General features: G+C 32.3%; 1 long non-coding RNA gene across 1 annotated transcript; it reads left to right on the forward strand.

Moving 5' to 3' along the window:
- The first annotated feature begins 11,968 nt into the window (after positions 1 to 11,968).
- Positions 11,969 to 18,681, forward strand: LOC143054994 (uncharacterized). Its single transcript, XR_012971905.1, has 4 exons — positions 11,969 to 12,051; positions 13,523 to 13,679; positions 14,482 to 14,559; positions 15,883 to 18,681. It is a non-coding gene; the product is annotated as an uncharacterized LOC143054994 (long non-coding RNA).
- The last annotated feature ends 3,309 nt before the right edge of the window (positions 18,682 to 21,990 follow it).

Genomic DNA, 21,990 nt, shown 5'->3' on the forward strand with positions numbered 1-21,990 from the left:
TCTTTTTCGCTGATTTTTTTTTTATTTCTTTTTTGCCGAATTTGTGTTTCATTTGCGTTGTTTGTGTACATGCTACTTACAGGGTCGTTTTGATCATTATAAATCTCTTCCGTTAGCCAGTACATAAGGCCAGGATTTTTTAATTTGTTGGTTTACGGATCCGCCGACCTGATTTTGCCGATTTCCAGAATAAAAATAAAATTGACTTTTCATGCTTTTTCATTCCCGCCGACCCTAACAAATTCATTATCCCTGAAAAATAAATAAATTATCCTTTTTTTATAAAATGAAATGCATTAATCACTAACAGAATTGATAACACTTTCTGTTGTGAAAAAATGAAACTTCCAGTTTACGTTTCTAAAAATAGATAAATCAATTATTAATGGCCTTGACATGTCGTTTGGACAAATATTTTTGTGGAACGAAACCCGTGTTTAAAACCAATTACACAATAAGTTCGTTTCTCTTATTTGTCAACAGTCCGTAAGATGCATCTTCTCATAGAAATAGACTTGTCCAAATGTGGACAGGTGGAAGTTCAGGACATCAAGTTAAAGTACTGAATATTAACAGGTCATTTAAAATTTTCTTGTTTCATAGATAATAAAAAATTTCGTCCATTTGGATAAAAACGGGAATGCGTGACAACAGATTAACCCGATATTCTCATTTTTTCCAGTGGACGAGTCTATTACGTTTTTGACGCGTGTGTTGAAAATTATTTTCTTACCACGCTTTTACATTTATTTCTTTATCAGTTTTCGTTCTTGAAGATCATTATTCACCAAGTTTTCTGGAATTGATTAAGAGCTATGTGAATTTGTCTTCCTTTATGAAATTTAATTACGTCTTTGTCCGTGCACCCCCTTTTTCACGGGAAATTATTAGGCAATGTCATGCAATTTTTATTACAACTGAGCAATAATATTTCATTAAACTAAAATTTAAGAAATGATGACAAAATAGGATAACAAACATATTATTATAGAAAGGTGAAATATATATTTATTTTGCATATCAGTTTTCTGTCTTGAAAGATATTTTTTTTATTTTTTTCCCGACCGCCCGACCCGACTTTTTCATGGAGAAAATCCGTAAACCAACAAATTAAAAAACCGTGGCCTAAGTTATAAATTGTCAATCATAACATGTATATAACTGTTGTAACATACTCAAGAGGAGGTGAAAGTAGGCTTCCGAGCAGGATTATAAAAAAGAATTTAGATGTGGTATGGTTGCCAATGAAACAACTCCCCACAAAAGACAAAAATGACACAGAAATTAACAACTATGGGTCACCATTTGGCCTTCGACAATGAGCAAAGTCGATACCTCATAATCAGCTTAAAAAAGGTCCCTATCTGACGATGTAAAAAAATTCAAACGAGAAAACGAACGGCTTAATTTTTGTACAATAAATGAACGAAAAACAAATATGAAACACATATACAAACGACAACCATTGAATAACAAGCTCCTGACTTGGGACAGGCACATTACATAATGTTTCGGGGTTAAACATGTTAGCGGGATCCCAACCATCGCCCTAACGTGGGACAATGCCAATGGTATAACTGTTTAAAAACATACCAGTAAAATTAAGATAAAAGCACTCTGTTTACATCCATGAAAAACTGCACCGTTATTCTTACAGTTTTCAACGCGTGCAGCCGACCAGCAATGAGATGGCTAACTTGAAGTTCAGCATATACAAGTACAACATCTTAGAATGCATGGATGACGGCTTCGAGCGTCAGACATAATGTCAAACGTGAAGCAATCCTCGATTTCATGGGGGAAGGAATGGTCACCGCAAAACTGCGATAGCCATTTACCAATTTCACTTGAGTTTTCTCTCTACTAGCCCAACAGACTGGACCCCCCCCCCCCCCCCAAACCCCCGACACACATACACCAGTTATTTCTGCGCCAGATGAAAACGACAGCAGCCTATTTGCAAGGAACAACAATTATTATGACAATTTATAACATGTGTATATAAATAGCGAACAGTATAGGTTTGTAATAATAATGATGATAATAGTAATAATAATCGGTGCAAAATAGAGATCAAATATTTTAAAAAATGTTAAAATTCAATACTGGTCCGAGCCATTTGTGACGATTCATCTCTGATATATATAAGTTTGATTCACAATTGACAAGAATTTTACATGAGAGGTGGCTGGACAGAAACACGGACACGTTCGGACGCCCATGAAAAAGTTTTATGTCTACCGCAACGCATGTCGCGTAGGGTGGTACATTTAAGAAATATAAAGAAGAACAGTGCTGACTGCCAGGTTGTCAAAATATATAGTAGAGCGATATTTTTGACACGATTATAAATAAGAACTTTTTTTTTTACATGTACATGTATGTACTAATTTCCGAAGTTAACAAAAATGAATTCCGATCGTCATCCCGTTCACAAAAAATTATAAGTTATATCATACCGCCTATATATGATTATCACACAGTCATGTCCCATGGCGAACAAGGCGGGTGCAAATAGCAGAAAGAAGTGTGTTTTTTTTTTTTATTAATTAACTAGTGTGTGTTTACGCCATGTATCTAAAATTTGGGCGAATGAAAAAAAATAATGTATTGGCGAAAATGAAAAGATGTTCATCGAATATTTTAGAAAGACTACATAAAAAAGGTGATGTGGTATAATTACCAATGAGACAACTATCCACAAAAGACCAAAATGACACAAATATTAACAACGATAGGTCACCGTACGGCCTTCAACAATGAGCAAAGCCCATACCGCATAGTCGGCTATAAAAGGCCCCGATAAGACAATGTAAAACAATTCAAACGAGAAAACTATGCCGGGTAATTCAGATTTAAATGAATATAGTATAAAATTTTAGGAACTACATATGCATGCAGAAGATCCCTCCCCATCCCCCTTGTGACACCACTGCATAAAACAACATAGGTTTGCATACATTTCATTTAGCAAAAAGCAATACAGAAGTAAAACGTAAATTATGTGTGTCTATAAGACACGTTTAAATACCCCAGCCATAGTTGATTTAGTCCAATTATTAGTTATAATGTATATGAATGTATATTTGAAAAAAATATCCTATATATATATAAAAGAAGATGTGGTATGAATGCCAACGAGACAACTCTCCACTAGAGACCAAAATGACACAGAAATTAATAATTATAGGTTACCCTACAGGCTTCAACAATAAGATAGGCCAATACCGCATAGTCAGCTACACAAGGCCACGAAATGACAATGTAAAACCATTCAAAAGAGAAAACTAACGGCCCTATTTATATAAAACATTGAACTAAAAAAAATACTAGTATGTAACACATAAACAAACGACAACCACTGAATTACATGCTCCTGACTTGGGACAGGCACATTCTTATATTATGTGGCGGGGTTAAACCTGTTAGCGGGATCCCAACCCCATGCACTTAACATTGGGACAATAGTATAACAGAACAACATAAGAACGAACTATTAAAATCGTTTGAAAATGGCTTAACTCATCAGATGACAAAACTACAAGTGGACGTGGCCGGGTACTTGTTCATCCCCCAACAAAAAGACACTATAGGAACATATCTCAAAGTACTCGCAGTTAACTGACAGCTAGTTCAAAGCCACCAACAACTAATAAAACAAATCATGTATCTAAGACTAAATATGGACTTGCACATCACTATTATGCGTATAAACATCCCAGTTGCGGAACTAGAAATTTTCAAAAGTGGGTCTCAGTACTGCCGAAAAGGGGGCCTGTGCCAGTCATGTTTCAGTGCTTCTCTTTATAATCAGTAACAAAAAAAAGGGGGGAGGCCCACCTGCTACCGCATTCCTTGATACGCCTCTGCATCCTACAAGATATCAAGGTCGTTGCTTAAAAAAATGTAGGAGTAGCTCTATAGATACTGGTTATATACATAATTGTTAAGGTTCAACTTCCTGGCATTTAAGAATATTTGACAAAAATCAAGATGCATATATAGGAATACATGCATGAACATCTCAATTGTATGTTCAGGCAACCTCTGAAATATTAGGGAGCTACCATTTGATTTTTATGGGGGGGCTAGGATGAAATTTGAAAAAAATAGGCAGGACAGGAGTTTTGAGTAAAAAAAAAAGGCAGGATGAGACACTTGCAAAAAAAAAAAGTCAGGACGGCAATTTAGGTAAAAAAAAGTCAGGATAAACTAAAAAAAAAAGGCAGGACCAAACAGAGTGAAAAATAAAAAGGCAGGACAGAGATTACAGCTAAAAAAAAAGGCAGGACAAAATTTTTCATCCTAGCCCCCCCATAAAAATCAAATGGTAGCTCCCTTAATTAAAACTATAAATTTATAGTTAAAAAAATGTCGGAAGAGGAAGCAGGACAAACCATGATCTCTCTCTGCATTTATAATAAAATGTATCCAACTACCTTGAATTTTGAGGATATTTGACTTAAAATGTTTCAGTTGCAACTCAAAAACTGTACGAGGTGATAGCCAGACAAACCAATCTATAATAGCTTGACGAACAGACGAACGGGTAGACGAACGAACCTGTAGGTGATACATTAATATACCCTTCGATGAAAGTGAGGTCATAAAATAAGCTTGAAATTGCAGTTGATACTTATAAAAAATCAAAACCTCATAGTGCTCAGTATGCTTAAACATTTCTCTTCAGCTTTATAGCCATGAATTCTAAGATTTCTAAGATCGTAATACATTTGAGTTTCTGAATTGAAAGTTATTTTTCAGGGATGCAATGGTTGCTTTCTATCAAATTTTGTTTTTTGTTTTGTTCTTGTTTTTACATACTCTACGCTATTGTTTCACATTTTGTCACATCGGGACATTTTATAAATTGTTACGTATATACATTTCGCATGTGTTGGTTTATTGTCGAAGGTCGTACGTCGAGTTTTTCGATTGAATCGATGGGTGCATGGATAGTTACAATACATGTGTCGGATCGGCAATTATAGAACATTTTCTGTTATATCCGTATTTTGCGTGGAATTCTCGCCGCGTTGAAGACCCAATTGCCTTCGTCTATCGTCTGCTTGTTTTCGAGTCGTTGTCTCTTTTACTTATTTTCAATAGCTGCAAATGTTAAATAACACCAAGATTAAAAGCACCAACAGCTAGTGTATAGTTCGGTTGGTATAGGCGGATCCAGTGTAGGGGGGGGGGGGCGTGTCCCCCTCTCGTGGGATTTTTTTTAGTGATTATATACTATATAGGGAATCACTGACTTGAAAGACCCCCACCCACATTAGGTCAGTCAGCACCCTGTCATGTATTTGTTAAAAGAAAAAAAATATATTGCCATTCACTCTAAAAACGAAGCTAAATACTTAAACCCTCTTTTAAGAAAAGTTATATTGTTTCATTTTTACAATTTATTTTCAATAGCTTAAGATTAAAAGCGCCGACAGCAAGTGTTTAGCTCGGTTGGTATAGGCGGATCCAGTTGGGGGGGGGGGGGGTCCCCCTTTCGTGGGATTTTTTTTATTGATTATATACTATATAAGGATTCACTGACTTGAGAGATCCCCCACTTTAGGTCAGGCAGCACCATGTCCTGTATTTGTTAAAAAATATATAAAAATATATATATATATATATATACATATTGCCATTCACTCTAAAAACGAAGCTGAATACGTAAATCCTCTTTTAAGAAAAGTAATATTGTTTCATTTTTACAATTTATCCTCAATAGCTGCAAATGTTAAATAACACCAAGATTAAAATCGCCAACAGCAAGTGTATAGCTCGGTTGATATAGGCGGATCCAATTTTTTTTTTTTTGGGGGGGGGGGGGGGGGGGCGGGTCCCCCGTTTGTGGGATTTTTTTTTATTGATTATATACCATAAAGGGAATAACTGACTGGAGATACCCCTCACTTTAGTTCAGGCAGCACCCTGTCAAGTATTTGTTTAAAAAAAATACAAATATATTGCCATTCACTCTAAAAAAAGAAGCTGAATACGTAAATCCTCTTTTAAGAAAAAGTAACATTGTTTCATTTTTACAATTTATTTTCAATACTGCAACCAAGATTAAAAGCGCCAACAGCTAGTGTATAGCTCGGTTGGTATATTTAATAGAAAGATATTTGTAAATATGGTAAATAAACTCATCATAAATACCAGGATTGAAATTTTACATTCACGACAGACGGGTATTTCGTCTACAAAAGACTCATCAGTGACGCTCGACTAAAAAATGTTAATAAGGCTAAATGAAACTGACCGTTTAACTTAAAAAATGGCGAAGTGCAAACATTTTTTTAGTTTTTCAACGCTATCCTCTTGACCACATAATGTGTTTTCATTAAAATTGGAAATGACAATATTTTATAAAGAAAAATCTTTACCTACGTCGCATTATATATACTAGTATACTAACATATTGTGTTGTAAAATGATGCCCTTTATGGGTTCTTGATTAGATTAATAAAAAATTCTATACTATTAACAAATTCAAAATATACTGCTTTACAAAAAAGGTAAAACAACAGATACATTCAAGTCAAATCTATCTTAATTTCTGTCAAGTTTTTCCATTTTCAAGTAAAGAAAATCACGCATTATGGTTCCATTTATTTCCTGTAATAATTAGATCACTTGCATACTTGTAACACACACACAGACAATATGTATTGTTTATTTGTTGAAATATATTAAAATATGCGCTGCTGAACTTATATTAGTCAGTATAGTATATAGACGTGTATACCAAAGACAAATTTATACATTGTTTAATTTCCTGTAGTGTTTGATAATGACCCAGTGACCTACAACTTTTATAATAAATAAACCACATAGACAACGCTTCGGAATCAGTATAAAAAGTATGAATTATTTGTTAAACTAGTGTAAAATGTGGTGTGAAATAATTGGTAAAGGCAACGATATCCGGCTAATTAAATTGACCCGATGAGCTGACATGATGTTGAATTTATTTTGGAAATATTACACTTAATTTAACCTTACAATTTTTCATTATGTTTGTTTAGTGAGTCTATGTATTTGCAATAATCAAAATTGTTTTTTGTTTGTTTTGCAAATAAAGAATCATTATGTTGAATATTTTAAATGAGAAAACCTTAAATAATCCATTATTTTCATTTTTGTTCTTAACTGAAAAAAATGGTAATACTAAATCCATTATAGCACAACCAAGTAAAAAAGTGTCCTTTAGTTTATACTTAAATCATAAATGAGATCATAGAACATTTCTAATCCGACAAAATGAAGATTAATAAACAAAATTCGTTTATTTGAAAAAAAAAGGGGGGGGGCTTTGATAACTGTTACCCTAGCTTGCCCTACAACATAATACCCCCCCCCCCCCCCCCAAAGAATATAGATTTCGTATTAATATACATGTAATTATATCCTACAATGCTCATGTTATCAATTTGTTATTTGTGTATTACTTATAATATTGTGTATTTCACTAATGTTTATATAATCACTGTATGATGTTTTTGTATCTTGCCTGACAAGGGCCCATGATTGGTTTAATAAAATAATGTCTAATGTAAGTCTGAAAATCAAACCCAATAGAGTTAGAATTAGATTTTTAGGCTGACAAATATTTTCTGTCAATTTACATTTGCACAAGTCTGTCTACATGTTCACCAGTTTTTCAATTATCCACTAGTCTGTTTTTACTTTCACAAGTCTTTCTTATAGCCCCCTAGTCTGTCCATATGATTTTCAACAGTCTGACGATGTCCACAAGTCACTACGTTTTAACCGCGGTCTCTATGTGTCCGTCAGTCTGTCTCCGTGTTTACAAGTCGATATACATGTTTACCCGCCAGATTACGTTTCTAACAGTTTGCCTTCATGTCCTACACGTCCACCAGTCTGCTTATATATATATATACCAGTCTGGCTACAAGTATACAAGAATATTATTTGCATCATTGACTAAGTCTGTCTGGATATGTCGTCTGGCGGATTTGCTTGTCTCTCACATTCTGAAGATGATGATATTCCTCGTAGTGAAATCGTTAATACAATGTACCAGTACTTAAGTATATCAGTGTCCATCTCCATGCAAGACTCGGGTCTGATGAAGGTTCTAAAACAATTAAAGATTCGTCTATACAGTCCTTCTGAAAGTCTTCTCGGTCAGATGCAAAAGAATGCCCGGTTAGCGCCTCTGGATTTGCCCGGGGCATGTGGAGGATCAGTAGATATCGACACACCAAATTCAGTTATTCGACGAAGAATTTCAACACCTATCTCATTTAACATCAACATTACACAATAATGTCAACATGGAGTCAGTAACTGAGGTAACATTAAGTTAATTTAGAAGTCAATATCTTGTATATTTCTGTATACAGTTTATAATGCATATATCACTGTCATGAATCAAGGATGTGTATAGTAATAAGGGTCTTACTATCATCGGAACTTTGTTTTTTTTTGGTAACACGCCATTATTCCGACAGCCCATTAGTCCGACAGCCTATTGGTCCGACAACCAATTAGTCTGACAACCAAATAGTCCGACAACCCATTGCTCCGACAGCCCAATACTCCGACAACCTATAATTCCGACACTTATCAAGTCAAATATCAGGATATCAGGGTAAAATAAAATGTGTCTGTCTGTATTATTACGTTTATATTTGTAATAACATATTTTAAGAAATAACTCCGTATATATAATACATATATATAATTAGGTAGTTCGTATACTTTCAATGTTAATTCTCAATTCGAAATCTGTATATAGAATAAAACAGAAAATAATATTTTATTTTTCAAATTAAAGGATCTATGTAAATCAACAACAAGCATTGATGGCGCGAGCTACTGATGATACCCTGCCCAAAGATTTCGGTAGATAGAAAGCATTACACAGTATAACTGACTTATATAAACCTTGAAGTTAAATATCAGAAATCATGGTATTGTAGTACCTGAGAAAAATGTGACAAAAGTTTTCAACTTGGCTGTCATGTAATGAGTAATGAGTTTGAAAAAGCATCACACGATATAACTGACTTCAATAAACCTTTCAGAAATCCTTGTAATGTAGTTCATGAAAAAGATGCAACGAAAATAGTTATGGGACGGGCGGCGAACTGACGGATGGACGGTTGGACGGACGGACAGACAGAGATAAAACAGTATACCCCCACTTTTTCGAAGCGGCGGTCTAATGATTGTGTCAACATTAAGACATTACAATACTAATATGATATAATTATATTTATAGCACTATAAGCCTCAGTCACAATCGGAGCTAAGACAAAATATAAAAAAAAATACGTATTAATATCAATTAACAGTCAGTATCCAGACATGTACTACATTATTCAAAAGAACTAACGATATGATCCTCATTTTTTTTCTCCATAATAGTAAAGTTTTCTTGTGTTCACTTCGAAATTAATCATAATTGTCTAACGTTTTAAAGTTCTGATATGTGCTAGAAATATGGCGAAAGAATTCCTCCCTCAAATTATAATGAAGTGAGCATTCGATTGAAAAATGACGCTCATCCTAAACTTTATCAGCTGTACAATACGATTTTTTGAGTATTTAGCATTTTCAATTCTTCATGTAATGGAAGAGCACCGATTCTGAATTAACATATAAATTACCTTTCTTAAAATCAATGATATCTAAATATGTTTCTTCTTGAAACCAATTTTTAAATGAAAAATAAGTTTCCCACAAAACACATATTACTAAGTTTTTACAATTAAACAATTTGACAAAGACACAAGGACAAGAATGTCACACATTGTCTTATTCTACTAGTTTGTTATTGTCTTTTATACTGCACTCGTTCTACTTGAGCAGTCAAAATGCGTTGACTGTATATTTCTATGACATATACAGTCACTGACCCGATATCACTTTTCCTTATGCATATTTAGATAGAAATTGCCGAAATATTCATGTCCGTCATATTTGTTTTTCGTAATAAGTTTTGTTGTAAATCATCATGCAGTCCTGCATCTCCACCAATCATTAAAAAAGAGGCATATCTTTCTAGAATTTAAAATAATCTTAGGATACAAAATCAGTCTCCCAACAAAATATTGAGTGTCATCTCTCGGATTATGTCTGAACGATCGCTATTAGAAGTGCTACATGTACTGTCTCCGTATTTCGTGGATTCTCATTCCCGAACATGATACCGTATTCATGATTGATCATGATTGGAATTGCTCATCTTTTCTTAGCACATATTTCGTCCTATTTGTCTTCTTATTTTTTAGGTTCTGGGTACGTATTTGTCTCTTTGTTTTTCTTATTTTGACTGACGCTACTTTATCCCATTATTTCTGCAACAAAATAAATTTAAATAAAACTCAGATGAGTGATACAAGGAGAGAAAGTGTTGCGACCAAAGAGGGCGGGTAGTGTTTTCCAACTCCGATGTATTATTTATTTATGTAGTTCATAGTGGGGGAACCTCACTCCCCTGATACGCGAAAAGGGGGATTCGAAGATCTAGTGAAAAGAAGGTAGATCAAGACACACATGCAAGAAATAGCGAGCTAGAACAGCACAGACTGATAGTAGACACACAAACAACGAAATATAAAGATAAATAAAGTAACTAGACACGCAAAACGAAAGAGGGGCGAGGTTAAGGACTGAGCAGTTGCTATAATCATGTGTATCAACTCCAATATACTGAGACAAAATTAATGCAAAAAATAATTGGAATCAAAACGGACAACCACAAATATCAGAGAGCGGAGTTGGTTTTTTTTTTAGAGAAAATTTATCCATACACTAAGAAAAACGCATATTGTCGGAATAATGGGCTGTCGGAGTAATGGGTTGTCGTAATAATGGGCTGTCAATAGTACATGTTGTCGGAGTATTGGGCTGTCCGAATAATGGTTGTCAGACTAATGGGATGTCACCATTTTTTTTACCCTCCCCCTTTTTTCCAATATCCGTTATTTTTTCGTTTTCTATTTTAAAATTCACTCTCTTTAGTAATATATCCGTGACTGCTGTGGATAGTAAACTTGGAATTGATAGTAAATAGCAAAACCAAGTAATTTGTAGTGTATTTATGTTCTAATGACACGTACAGACAGACGCGAAAAAAATAAATAATACGAAAGTGAGAAAACGAAAATATAACAGATTTTGGAAAAAAAGGGTAGGGTAAAAAAAATGTCCTGTATCCAAGTACCTATGCTTACTATTAAAGCAATAATTTGAGAAATATATATTAAAGGTTATACTAATATGTGAATATTATGAGTCCAGGTAACTCGATCAACTTGATTTGTACGTATGAAAAATTATATTTATTATCTGGTCATGTCCCGCGGTTTTTTTTGTATTGTTGTTATAATAACAGTGTAAGTTAAGACCAAAAAGTAGACCAGGAAAATACTTTATTATCTTTAATAGTTAATTTCTGGAGATCATGTGTCTGTCATTTATTCTGTTATTCACATCTTTTATATATTATATACGCATCATATCAAGGATACATTATTTTATTTGGCTTAATAACATATTATTGGTATTTAGTGCTTACCTTACCGCTGAATCTTCTTCCGTCCTTCAGGACAACCTCCAAAGGAGTAGTAGTAATAATCAACCTCCACCATCAAGAAATAAACAGTTGTATGTACACAATATATACAGTTTTTCTTTTATTTTGTACACAAAATTCCACTCACACACGATTCAATGTTTATCTTCTAGTCTTAATAGGTGTGAGTAGAAATCCTTTTCACCGTAGTTTTTACTGGCGGCTTTGTCTTATCGTACAGTATAGTGTGGAGTGACCCACGCTTACTATGCTGTTATAATATTCGTTCATTTTCGGGTTTGGTATAGCAGTATAGTGTGGTGGAACCCACGCTTACTAAATATCTTCATACTTTTTGGATGGTTTACAAGTGCGACCGTGCACCTTTCGGTAGTCTCGAGTGTTTTCTATCATAGCAATGTTTAAGTCGTCATGTTGCGGGATTTTCAAATCCCAAAAGAAGAACACACTTCAAATTCAACATGATTTTCGATTTGGTAACCGCATTACTTTAATATAGATCATTATATATTACATAACCTTACATAATCAATTTACTTTTTATGATTAATCTGATAGATGCATGCCCAATATATTTTATTCCCAAAACCTTATTTAAAAAGGAGGGGACATGGTCAAAGTGTCGTGCAAACCAAATTATTGTTTATTGTCACGGAACAAACTGTGCTATAGTTTTTAAGATTATTGGATAATTGACTTGTTCTATAGGTACATGTACCTTACTTACCCAGGTGACATATCAGTTGTACCCTTGATATTGGTATCAATTCAAATCACAGGCACTTGTTTCTATCCATTTGAAGACCCACTATTAACGTATATATATACCAGAAATAATGGTTTTAAGCGGAGAGGTGAAAAAATTACTTGGGTACCTTCTCGAAAATATACGTTTATAGTGGGTCTTCCAATGGATAGAAACAAGTGCCTGTTATTCAAATGCTTAATGATATATTAAAAGAAGATGTGGTATGATTGCCAATGAGACAGCTGTCCACAAGAGACCAAAATGACACAGACATTAACAACTATAGGTCACTGTACAGCCTTCAACAATGAGCATAGCCCATACCACAAAGGCCCCGATATGACAATGTAAAACAATTCAAACGAGAAAACTAAGATACATGTATATGTACATTGTACATGTTGTATATGAAGATTAATTAGATTAAAGTAAACAATGTGGTATGTTTCCAAAATAAATGCTATCCGCTAAAGACCAACTGATGTTGATCCAATTACTATAGCCAAACAAATGATACATACATGTAGGTTACCATACTTCCTTCATTTATATTATGATTATTGAGTATTTTTTTGGAAACATTTCAAACCTTTACATACTGTTTATATATATGTTACAGTAAATAGGTGAAATTAGGAATTACATGTAATTACTAAAATTTAGGAATTACAGGTAATTCCTGATGCACTTAGTTAATACAAGTAATTCCTTAAACGGCCCAGTTATTACCAGTAATTACTAAATTTAAAATGAATATTTACACCTATTTACTGACTGCTAAAACAACCATAACTTTTGATCACCTGACCATAATACAACATTGTTTTAGCTGTGTAATACTAACTAGAAGATCAGTTAGTACTCTTAAAATTTTGAATGGTTGATATGTATAAAAAATATCTTAAATAAATATGGACTTTCAAATATTTGGTTAAATCAGAGTAACTTTAGTTTTAATCCAAAATAGTTTAAGTTGAGCATTATAATACAGATAATTTTTGACCAACTTCAAGTGTTTAGTAATTACATGTAATTCCTAATTTCACCTACATGTATTTACTGTAACATATACATGTTACTACAGTTCAGCGACTCAAGTTTAAAAGGCATTTATATAAAAGAATTTAAACTTAATATCATTTTGTATGAACATCATGTTGAATATTTACATTTTCTCAAAAAGTTTTTATTTTACTTAGCTAATAAAGAAGATGATGGATTCCCAAACAGAAATCTTGATGACAGTGAAAAAATTGAAGAATTGCACCAATTGTTACAGAGAATCGATTTCAAGCAGAAACAGATGCTCAAAGATAAGGGAATACAACAGCCATCCATGTTCCTTCACATATAAAGGTATATATTGTATATATATATTTTGTCTACATTTTCTGAATTTATGATTTTAAAAATCTTTCAAAAGATATAAATGTACATTGTAAGTCATGTAATTCAAATAGAGACGTGCCATTGTCTTTGATAAAAGATAGAGTTACATGTATGCCTTTTTAGTATTATCAGCTTATATACTTACTTAGCCTTGTTAAAATCTATAAATATACCTTATGTATATTACATGTATGTTGAAATGTCTGTCAGAATATATACATATATGCATGTGATCATAATGTTTCAAATAGCCAAACATTGTAATATATATATATATATATATACAACTCGTCTAAACATCAACCCAACAATGTTAGATCTGTAAATTTGCTTTCGCAAATTTTTGGTTCTTCCCTCGCCGGGATTGGAACCCATGCTACTGTGATATCGTGACACCAAATCGCCTGCACTGCAGCCGTCCCGCTAGACCACACGACCACCTGGGCTATATACATGTATATATATATATATACAACTCGTCTAAACATCAACCTAACAATGTTAGATCTGTACATGTAAATTTGCTTTCACAAATTTTTGGTTCTTCCCTCGCTGGTATTCGAACCCATGCTACTGTGATATTGTGACACCAAATCGCCTGCACTGCAGCCGTCCCGCTAGACATATATATATATATTGAGTATTGGAAATCCTGTACACCCTTTCCTTAGACCAAGTTTAACAAATATAATATGAATGTTTAAATTCAACTAATTATCTCCTGGCAATACACATTTATTTTAGGAACTTTTTATGTTTTATTTTGCAGTAAGCAGCTGTTTGCGATGCTTATAGGCATAAACAATCTAGTCTGGACATGTAAAACAGCAGCTGGTTCTATTTTGAAGTAAGCTATTTGGTGATTACATTAATTTGACATGACCAGACCAAGTCTTGGGATAAATTAATAGTACTCATTGTCATGATTGTACTAGCTTTTTATTGTTTTATATATTTTATGGAAAATACTGTTAGTTGAGGCCTGCAAAAATTAATTTATAAGGAGATGAAGTGTTGTTGCCAATGAGAGTAGAGATATCTAACAAATAGCATGAATAGAGTCATGGAGGATTGAATTCATACTCATTTTTATTAGAGTGTTACAAAATAATTGCAGGAAAAAAAACAACAACAACAAAAATCAAAATAATTGTGTATTTAGTAGAATTAGCCAAATCAAACAATAACTGACTTAAATCTTGTTTGAAATTTTCACATTTCTATTGATTAAATATTATTTTATAGATCAAATAATAAATAGATAAAAGGGCAGTAATCCAGTCTCAGATTTTTGTTTTGGTTATATTGTATACAGCTGATTGTATTTTAATACTATTTACAAATACTTCTTATATGTCAAAAGAAAAAAAAATTGCTGTACCTGATATTGTGATTTATATTGAAATTGATAAAGACAACAAACTCAATAATGAGCTATTCCAATATCAATCTCCCTAGGGAAAAAATGGGGTGCTACCTAATTTTAGACCTCCATAGTGCCCATAGACACATCAAACACTTGCCAAAATATAAGCCTGAACCCCTGAGGGGATCACACATTAAATTATAAAAGTTGTATATATTCTACACCGTGAATAAGACCAAACAATGATAGAAGGAGTTAGTTTTAAAATATAATTGAAAAACTAAACTGATACAAATCAATATTTTTTTTGATGTTGATAAATAAATCACAATGTGTAATAGTTGTAATAAATTGTTATGCCAGCCTACAATAGTAGAAGGGGTTTATGTTTAATGATCCATGCTTTTGTTTGTTTATTCTTTCATCTGTTCTGCTTTAGGTTCAAGTTTTGGTAAAAGTTTTTGGTCAGGATAGTTGTTAATGATGTTAACGACCAATCAACTTAAAAATAAATATACATGTGCCTTATGTTATGATCTTTCAAAGGATAAATTAATGGTTTGACCCCAATTTCATGGTCCATTGAAAATAGAAAATTTATCACAACTTCTAGCTATTCTTTTTATAGAGTTATTCCACGAGATATTTTTGGGTCACTCATTAGAATATCTTTTAAATATATGATTTTGATTACAACTGCATTAAGATAGAATAATTGCATGCAGAAAATTATTGCTTTTGTCACATATATATCACTTGTCAATTTAATAAAATTAAACATTTTTTTTTATTACTTTATTACAGAAGCTACAAAATAGAGCTAAGGCCCTTTAAGCCAAGAAACTGCCAGTGTCAGAAAAGGACAAATTTAGAAAGGCCATGCAAATTGATTTAATGTCAAGTTGGGACAGTGATTCTGTAGATAAACTCGCCTGATCACAACTGGGATTTGACTGTCACAAGATTTTAAATCTTACATGGATAAACTAAAGTCATTTACTAGACTGTAAATACCAGAGACAGCTGAATGCACAGGGCAAAGAGCTGAGGTCCAAGTAAATCAGAGAGGCCTTGTCACAAGAAATGTACAGAACTTGCATGGATTTTTACTTAAGGGCATATGACACAAAATTGAGAGATATCAATAAAAATTTCTTTAAATTTTAATAAGGACCAATTCAAAGGTACACTTTTGGAATTTGCAAGAACAAAAATACCTTCATGTTTACTTTTGAATTATAGTTGACAGTTTTCAGTTTAAGGGGGGAACCCTTAAAATGAAGTGGTTTGGTTTATTGAATTTGATTATTTTTTAAAGTAAAAAAATGAATTACTGCTCTTTTATTTCAATATTTGCATTTTTTATTAAAATTATTTACAAGTGCAGCATATCGGTGATATCAGATTATGTTAATGTGTTTGGTTAAGCTACATATTTCTTTTTACTTAAACTTTCTGTTGCCTTTTCTAATTAATTAAATGCTGAATAATAATTTGAGTGTTGCTCATTTCAGTGTCTTGTATTTGCTGTCAAGATTTTTCCTGTAAGATTTCACATTATTTATAATCGCTTGGTCAAAGGGAGATAACTTTTTGAATCTTCACATTAGATAATCTGCGAAGAGGATTATGTAAAATGTAAATAGTTGAAAATTAATTTTATGGTTCAATAAAATCAAAATAAGTTATTGCCATTCATTATAAATAAATTTCTATCAAAAATAAGGCTCAAAGAATTTTTTTTATTTAATTTATATAAATAATAACAAAGTACACACATCATGCACATGTTGACTTCATAAAATTTGTAAACAAAAAAAATTGAAAATAAAACTAAAAAATTTTAACTAATCAGGAGACAGTCAATACACCAAATATATTTATAAGCATATAAACTTATTATTTTCTTCAATTGTCCAAGTACATATTCAATATTGATAATTTTTTGCTTCACATTACATAATTTTGTTGATAAAAGTTTATTTGTGTGCTATTTTATTCAATTGTACATATTTGAAGTATTTCATTACACCTTATTATTTTTATTCTTGCATACAGCATTTAGAATGAAATTTTAATCAATGTTCGAGCAGCAGGATGTTTTTTTTGTCGAGCCTGCAACTTTTGTTGCAGAAAGCTCGACATAGAGATAGTGATCGGGCGGCGGCGTTAGCTAACTTTTTAAAAGCTTAATATTTTAGAAGGTGGAAGACCTGGATGCTTCATACTTTGTATATAGATGCCTCATGTTACGAAGTTTCCGTCAGTCACATGTCAAATGTCCTTGACCTCATTTTCATGGTTCAGTGACCACTTGAAAAAAAAGATCAGAGTTTTTGTAATGTTGAATTCTCTCTTATTATAAGTAATAGAATAATTATATTTGGTATGTGCGTACCTTGCAAGGTCCTCATGCCCGTCAGACGGTTTCACTTGACCTGACCTCATTTCATGGATCAGTGAACAAGGTTAAGTTTTGGTGGTCAAGTCCATATCTCAGATACTATAAGCAATAGGGCTAGTATATTTGGTATATGGAAGGACTGTAAGGTGTACATGTCCAACTGGCAGGTGTCATCTGACCTTGACCTCATTTTCATGGTTCAGTGGTTATAGTTAAGTTTTTGTGTTTTGGTCTATTTTTCTCATACTATATGCAATAGATCTACTATATTTGTTGTATGGAATGATTGTAAGGTGTACATGTCTAGCGAGCAGATGTCATCTGACCTTCACCTCATTTTCATGGTTGAGTGGTCAAAGTTAAGTTTTTAAGTTTTGGTCTTTTTATCTAATACTATATGCCATAGGTCAACTATATTTGGTGTATGGAAATATTTTATGATCTATATGTCAGTCGCACAGGTTTTATTTGACCTCGACCTCATTTTCACGGTTCATTGCTCAGTGTTAAGTTCTTGTGTTTTGGTCTATTTTTTTAAAACTATAAGTAATAGGTCAACTATATTTGTTGTATGGAAGCATTGTTAGCTGTACATGTCTGCCTGGCATGGTTCATCTGACCTTGACCTCATTTTCATGGTTCATTGCTCTTTGTTTAGTTATCTTGGTTAATGTTAAGTTTATGTGACAGTTTTTAATAAAGCTTTATACTTAGGACTATCAACATAATATCAATGATAAGTAAAGAAGGCGAGACATTTCAGTGTGTGCACTCTTGTGAATTTACGAATTATGTTAATCATGTAAATAATGTTATGTTTTTTGTTTTTTGCTTTTTGAAGTTTTTAAAATTGACAAATAATGCTAGCAGGGGAGATTATTCATTAATATTTTTATGATGCCAAACTTGAAATTTAGAGGTGCCTATGTTTGCTATTTGTTATAACCCAATTGTTATGATTCTTAAATAATCTATACAAGTAAGCATGTTAATTTGTCAATAACCATTATTTTATTAATTAGTTTGAATTTGATGAGGTTCTTTGATGTAGAACTTGACTTTTTTTTATACAAAAGTGTTTTTTTATTTGTTTTAAATGTTTTTAAAATTGTATAACAAACTTTTTGACATTTTATTTTAATTTATCACCAAAACAACTCTAATTTGTCTGACAGTATCTGAATAAAATTAATTTGTTAGATACTTTGTTTCTTTTATTGAAGTATATACAAAGGGAGATAACTCAAAATTGTTTTTTTTTATTATTCTGACCCGATTAGAAGTCATACCTGCCAACTGTCACTATTTGCGGGGGATTTCCCCCATGGAGGCTCCCAAATGGAAATTTTGAAACAGCAATTTTGTCCACAATTTTATACAAAACAATTAATTTTACAATGGCAAAAGGCTTGTAAAAGTATGAAGAAGCCAAAAAACAACATTAAAATATATTTGAAGGCCCCCTTGAAGGTTTTCTGGGACTGTGGCAGCCATTTTGCACGTAAAACCCCCATGGGCATTTTGAAAAGTTGGCAGGTATGTAGAAGTGATAAAAATAACTATGCCCTAGACAGGATGACAATAAGAAAATGCTAGAAATTGTTGTGTATGGTTATGCTTTGTCCAAAAATTTTTGTTATCTCCTGTATTGTATATTGCTGCCATTGTCAAAATCCAAATCACACATAGATAGCCTTGTCCTATAGTTTATATCTGGTGTTTGTGTTTTTTGTATGTCTTAGATTCTAACTCTTCAAGTTCTTATATAAATTAAGATGCATTGCCATTCTTTACATATAGGTAAAGGCATATTTACAAAATGGTATTGAGCTTTGCAAATGAGTGACATGTATTCGTTGGATTATTGTTTAAGTTTCATCTGAAAAATACAGTCTTCAATGTTTTCTGACAAATTATACATTTGCACACTGCCATTTGAAACCACAAATATTATTCTACTGTAAATACACAGAGCAGCAATCCATGCCTTTCAAGTCTAATACTTTGTAAACATGGATCAGAAAAGTTGGAGGATCAATTTTATATGTACAGTAGCTACAAAGTTATCACCATTAAAAATTCCTGTTTTTCCTAATTTTTGTTTTTTTATTTAATTAGATATTTTCAAACCAGATATTTGGGTTAAAGTAAAAACAAATCCCCAACATCCCTTTTCCAAAAAACAGAGGGAAAAATTCTGCCTTTTCTTTATTATTCATTTGCACTATTGTTTTGTAAGTAGTTATACAGGATTATATTGACTTTAAATTGCATTAAATTTGATGGAAGTTCTAATTTGAATAAGTCATAAACAAGAAATTTATTTGAATTTACATGTAATTAAATTACATAATTAATTAAATTTAATTTATATTTAAAATTCTTTAAATTTGAAATTTATTAAAATTTAATTTATATTAAAAGATCTTTAAATCTCAAATTTATTCAAATTTAAATTATATCAAAACTTCTTTAAATTTGAAATTTATTCAAATTTAATTTATATTAAAAATTCTTTAAATCTCAAATTTATTCAAATTTAATTTACATAAACATTTCTTTAAATTAGAAATTTATTCAAATTTAATTTACATAAACATTTCTTTAAATTAGAAATTTATTCAAATTTAGTCTATACTTAAATTCTTTAAATTTGAAATTTATTTAGATTTAAAAATACCTTTAAACTAGGTTGAAATTTGGGAATTTATTTGCAATATTAAATTTAGTTTAAATCTATATTAAATTAGAAATTTTCCAGCAAAGTAAATGCATAATATTTTTTGTAATTTGAAATTTAATATGCATAACATATGCATTTAATTTTATATTAAATGCATCATTTCATGCAGTGCATTGATCATCGCAAGTGACACTACCCAAATTTGAACTTGATCGTACTTCTGTTAGTATAAGCATTTTGTATAAGTTTCATAACATTTGCTTAAGACGAACTTAAGTTAGAAAACAAAAACGACAAAGTCAGCATTTTTCTTATTTATAAAGGGGCATAACTGGAAAAGTGATGCCACCATTTTGACCTGTGATTTGTAGTAATGCACATTGCACCTTTCATACCATTTTTTTAAGTAAAAGAACGGGAATAAAAAAATCAGCAGTTTTTGCAAAGGGACTTAACTTTATAACAGTAAAAGTGAAGCCACCGAATTTCAAACTTGTTCTGGGTTATGTGGTAATAAGCATTGTGTTCAAGTTTATTAGCATTGGTTTAAGGCAAACCATAGTTAGAGAATGGAAACCAATTTTGGGACATCATCTGACTGTTTTGAAATGTATGAACAATCGGTAGAGCTCAACATCCTGCTGTTGTCAGATTTCTACCTTTTTAGTGGTTTTCAAAATAAAAGACAAAAATTAAATTTTACCCCATATATTCTATTTCCGGCGTGTTGTTCATCTTGGTTGGTAGGCGATTTAATTAGACAATGGAATTAATATTGAATATTTAAAACTTCCATGATTAGACATATTTTTTTAATGAGATACCCTAATGATGAGTGTTGCCAAGTTTGTTTAAATTTGGCCCAGTAACTTTAGAGTATTTTTTTAGTAAAAGTTAACGGTCGATGACGACGACGGACGCCGGACGCTACTTGATTAGAAAAGCCTATTTGGTCAAAAGAGCCAGATGGGCTAAAATAAATAAGTATGTTTTTTTATGAAAAAGATAAAAGCATTGCATGTTTGATAGCATTCAGTTATAAATAATGTTATGTGCATAACATAAAATTTGAGCTATGTAATACTTCTTACAAACTATCAAACACAAAACGCAAAACATCATAAATATGCACGATACCAATAAAAATGTCTGCCTCTGTTGACAATATGCGCAATCACTTATGTATGTTTACTTTTGTAATAATAAAAAATGGCAGGGGGTTTTGATGTTCAAAACGAAACCGGCAAAAGATATACACGTTTTTATATCGGACATAAAGCAAAATCAGAGGACAAAAAGCAAAGGACAAAAAGCAAAAGTTTCGGACAAAAAGCGAAACGGACAAAAAGTAACGGACAAAAAGCAAAAGTTTCGGACAAAAGGCGAAACGGACAAAAAGCAACGGACAAAAAGCAAAAGTTTCGGACAAAAAGCAAAATTGTCGGACAAAAAGCAAAAGCGGACAAAAAGCAAATTGCGAACAAAAAGCACCGTATCAGCCGCGTGTATCTAATTCATAGTACCTCGTCAAAGAAGTCTCTCTTCGTCCTTTTTTTACCTTTAAGAACTAGTTAAGCCGCACGTATCTCAATCAAAGTACCCCGTCGAAGTAGTCTCTCTTCGTCCCTTTTTTACCTTTAAGGACTAGTTAAGCCGCATGTATCTCAATCAAAGTACCCCGTTAAGGGTAGCCTCTCTTCGTCCCTTTTTTACCTTTAAGAACTAGTAAAGCCGTATGTATCTCAATCAAAGTACCTCGTCCAAGTAGCCTCTGTTCGTCTTTCTTTACCTTTAAGAACTAGTTAAGCCGCATGTATCTCAATCA

This window comes from Mytilus galloprovincialis, chromosome 12, assembly GCF_965363235.1.
Source record: "Mytilus galloprovincialis chromosome 12, xbMytGall1.hap1.1, whole genome shotgun sequence".
NCBI lineage: Eukaryota > Metazoa > Mollusca > Bivalvia > Mytilida > Mytilidae > Mytilus > Mytilus galloprovincialis.